The sequence below is a fragment of the Triticum aestivum genome, chromosome 7A (assembly GCF_018294505.1).
Source record: "Triticum aestivum cultivar Chinese Spring chromosome 7A, IWGSC CS RefSeq v2.1, whole genome shotgun sequence".
In the NCBI taxonomy this organism is placed as follows: Eukaryota; Viridiplantae; Streptophyta; class Magnoliopsida; order Poales; family Poaceae; genus Triticum; species Triticum aestivum.
The window spans coordinates 257,094,049-257,099,041 of record NC_057812.1 but is presented as its reverse complement, the minus strand read 5'-3'; positions in this window follow the sequence as shown (position 1 = coordinate 257,099,041).

Here is a 4,993-nt window from a genome sequence, read left to right as displayed (position 1 = left end):
AACCCACAAACTGCTTCTTACTTCTCTTTATTTCTCTGTCATCCAAATTACTCTGACGTTCACGTCTTCGGTTGTCTTTGTTTTCCAAACTCCTACTCCATTTCTAACAAACTTTCATCACGCTCTACCCCGTGTGTCCATTGACGAGCACAAGGGTTATCGTTGTCTCGATCTTGTTAGTGGTCGTGTTCATGTGTCTCGTCATGTAACATTTGCTGAAAACATTTTCTCTTCTTCGAGCGTCAACAATTAGATCCCAACTCACCCACACCGTCCACTAGTCCCTCTCGCCGCAATCATCTTCCCTTCTTTCACTCACTGACCTATCCAGCGAAAGCAATCGAATTCTCTAACGTGGTAGCGGATCCTGCCGCGACCACTTCTGTCATCACCTCTGTCCCAGCAGAGGAAAACACATTACACTCTGTCGCTGTAGACCACCTGTCGCCGCAGTCTTCGCCGCCATCTCTCGTGTCCTCTTCCTTCGTTGTGCCAGACGCGTCCACCACATATTCCCCCACCCCTCCTGCTCATGCTATTCCCGTTCTAGCTCCTACAAACTATCATAACATGCACACATGTGCCAAGTCCGGGTTTCGTTTACCTGCAAAAGATCGTCTCAATCTTCATGCATCTCTATCTCCTTCCTCTCTACCCAAATCTTACAAATCAGGTCTCCTAGAGCCTAATTGGGCCGCAGCTATGAAAGATGAATATGATGTCCTTCTGCTGAATAACACGTGGCAGTTAGTTTCTTGTCCTTCCAATACAAATATTGTTTCAGGCAAATGGTTTTTTTGCCATGAATTTAATTCTGATGGGAGTCTTGCACGTTATAAGGCTCAATGGGTATGTCGTGGTTACTCTCAGCAACACGGCATCGGTTATGATGAGACTTTCTCTCTAGTTGTCAAACCCAACACTATTCGCACTGTCCTTAGCATCGTCGTCTCTTCTTCATGGTCAATTCATCAACTAGATGTCAAAAATGTTTTTCTTCATGTCTCTCTTCAAGAAACAGTCTATTGTCAACAACCTCTTGGCTTCGAACATCCTCCTACCATAATCATGTTTGTCTTCTTCAAAAATCTCTTTATGGTCTTAAACAAGCATCACGTGCCTGGTTCCAACGCTTTTCTACTTATGCTCAAACCATCGGTTTTACCCCTTCCCGTTCTGACACTTCACTCTTCACCTTTCATTACAACACCAACACTGCTTACCTTCTTTTATATGTTGATGATATCATCCTCACAGCTTCAACACAACAATTTTTAGATCATATTATCTCTCTTCTTCGCCACGAGTTCTCTACGACAGATTTAGGTCTTCTTCACCACTTCTTAGGTATTGCTGTTATCCGTGACTCCTTTAGTCTTTTCTTGTCTCAATGTCAGTACACTCTGGATCTTCTTTCTTATGTTGGTATGCTTGATTGTCAAACTTCCCGTACCCCTGTTGATACATGTTCCAAACTCTTTACCGACGGTGATCCTTTCTCTGATCCTTCTCTTTATCGTAGTCTTACTGGTGCACTTCAGTATCTCATTCTCACTCGTCCTAAAAAATTTTTTGATGTCCAACAAGCTTGTCTATACATGCATGATCCTCGTATTCCACACTACAATCATGTCAAACATATTCTTCGATATCTCAAAGGCACACTAGACTTAGGTCTTCATATCAACAAATCCTCTCCCACCTCCTTGATAGCTTACTCTGATGCAGACTGGGCTGGTTGTCCAGATACTCGTAGGTCCACATCCGGATTTTGTGTTTTTCTTGGTAACAATTTGGTTTCTTGGTCTTCAAAAAGGCAGGTTACGGTCTCCCGCTCGTCTGCTGAAGCTGAGTACCGCGTTGTGGCTCATGCAGTTACTGATACGGTTTGGTTGCGCCAGTTGCTGTCGGAGCTGCACCGTCCTATTGAGCAAGCTACCATTGTTTACCGTGATAATATTTTAGCTGTCTACATGTCAGGGAATCCGGTTCAACACTGTCGCACCAAGCATATTGAGGTCAACATTCATTTTGTTCGAGAGAAGGTGGCTCTCGGTCAAGTTCGCGTTCTCCACGTGCCTACTTCTGCTCAGTTTGCTGATATCTTTACTAAAGGGCTAGCGACTACTCCGTTTCAAGACATTCATTTCAGTCTCAACGTCGTCGAGCCTACCGTTGACACTGCGGGGATGTTAGAATACAACTTGTACTAGGATTAAGACTCCTACTCGGTTTGTAATAAGGCTAGGTCAGGTGCGGTGTGACGCCCCCGATCTAATCGTACACTAATCATACACGCAAACGTGTACGATCAAGATCAGGGACTCACGGGAAGATATCACAACACAACTCTACAAATAAAATAAGTCATACAAGCATCATATTACAAGCCAGGGGCCTCGAGGGCTCGAATACAAGAGCTCGATCATAGACGAGTCAGCGGAAGCAACAATATCTGAGTAGAGACATAAGTTAAACAAGTTTGCCTTAAGAAGGCTAGCACAAACTGGGATACAGATCGAAAGAGGCGTAGGCCTCCTGCCTGGGATCCTCCTAAACTACTCCTGGTCATCGTCAGCGGGCAGCACGTAGTAGTAGGCACCTCCGATGTAGTAGGGGTCGTCGTCGACAGTGGCGTCTGGCTCCTGGGCTCCAACATCTGGTTGCGACAACCAGGTAGAAGGGATAGAGGGAAAAGAAGGAGAAAGCAACCGTGAGTACTCATCCAAAGTACTCGCAAGCAAGGAGCTACACTACATATGTATGCATTGGTATCAACTGGAATAAGGCTATTATATGTGGACTGAACTGCAGAAAGCCGGGATAAGGGGGGGATAGCTAGTCCTTTCGAAGACTACGCTTCTGGCAGCCTCCGTCTTGTAGCATGTAGAAGAGAGTAGACTGGAGTCCTACAAGTAGCATTGCATAGCATAATCCTAACCGATGATCCTCCCCTCGTCGCCCTGTGAGAGAGCGATCACCGGTTGTATCTGGCACTTGGAAGGGTGTGTTTTATTAAGTATCCGGTTCTAGTTGTCATAAGGTCAAGGTACAACTCCAAGTCGTCATGTTACCGAAGATCACGGCTATTCGAATAGATTAACTTCCCTGCAGGGGTGCACCACATAACCCAACACGCTCGATCCCATTTGGCCGGACACACTTTCCTGGGTCATGCCCGGCCTCGGAAGATCAACACGTCGCAGCCCTACCTAGGCACAACAGAGAGGCCAGCACGCCGGTCTAAACCTAAGCGCACAGGGGTCTGGGCCCATCGCCCATAGCACACCTGCACGTTGCGTACGCGGCCGGAGAGCAGACCTAGCAACCTCCATTACAAAGGAAGTCACGTTACGCGGTCCAACCCGGCGCGCGCCGCTCAGTCGCTGGCGTCACGAAGTGCTTCGGCTGATACCACGACGTCGAGTGCCCATAACTGTCCTCGTGTAGATGGTTAGTGCGTATAGGCCAGTAGCCAGACTCAGATCAAATACTAAGATCTCGTTAAACGTGTTAAGTATCCGCGGACATCGACCAGGGCCAGGCCCACCTCTCTCCTAGGTGGTCTCAACCTGCCCTGTCGCTCCACCTCAAAGTAACAGTCGGGGGCCGTCGGGAACCCAGGCCAACCTCTACTGGGATGGAGCCACCTGCCCCTTTAGCCCCCATCTCCGAACAGCATCACAAGTAATGTAACAGTATAAAGTGTATAGTATATGCCCATGATCACTTCCCGAAGTGATCACGGCCCAGTACTATAGCATGGCAGACGGACAAGAGTGTAGGGCCACTGATGGAACACTAGCATCCTATGCTAAGCACTAGGATAGATGGTAAAGGTAAAAACAGTAGTAGTAAGGACAGGCTATGCATCAGAATAGGATTAACGGAAAGCAGTAACATGCTACACTACTCTAATGCAAGCAGTATAGAGAAGAGTAGGCGATATCTGGTGATCAAAGGGGGGGCTTGCCTGGTTGCTCAGACAAGAAGGAGGGGTCGTCGGTGACGTAGTCGACCACAGGGACATCAGCATCGTCACGGGGTCTACCGAAGAGAAGAGGGGGGAGAAACAGTAAATACATAGCAAGCAAGTGCATATCAGGACAATAGGCAGAGCTAAACATGTTCTAACGCGATATGAGGTGATACCGGTGAAGGGGGAAAACACCCGGGAAAATATCCCCGGTGTTTCGCGTTTTCGGACAGATGAATCGGAGAGGAAAAGTTGCATGTTTGCTATGCTAGGGATGTGTGGCGGACGAACGGGCTACGTATTCAAATTCGTCTCATCGTTCTGAGCAACTTTCATGTATAAAGTATTTTCATCCAAATTACGGATTAAAAGATATGATTTTCTAAAGATTTAAATCATTTTCTGATTTTAATTATTTATTTAAACCCAACATTATCCAGAACAGTGAATGATGACGCAGACATGACATCAGAGTGATGTCAGCAGGTCAACTGGTCGGTTGACCAGTCAAACAGACAGGTGGGTCCAGTGGGACCCACATGTCATTGTCTGTTAACTAATTAACCAGGTTAATTAGTTTAGTTAACAGATTAGTTATGTTAATTAACAGTAGTTAATTAGTTTAATTAGTTATTAGGTTAATCTAATCAGGATTAGTTAAGTTAATTAATTTAATTAACCAATTAATTAATTAATATTTTTTATTATTTCCTTTTAATCTTTTTTTATAAACATTCCGGGGGCTAGGCCCCACATGTCATTGGGTCAGGGGGCCTTAGCGGGCGCCGGCGCACAGGTGCGGATGCGGGCGCTGGACGCTGCCCGTTTGGGCGCACGCCCACGTTACCAGGGGGTGCTGGCCACGGCGGGGCACTGGCCACGGCAGGGCGCCGGAGCAGCACGACAAGGGGGCGCGCAGCGCAGGCGCGCGCGGCCAAGGCAGAAGGCAGGAGCGGGAGGGGCTGTGGTGGCACGGGACGGCCCAGGCGGGCGCGTGCGGGCGTGGATGCCGGCCAC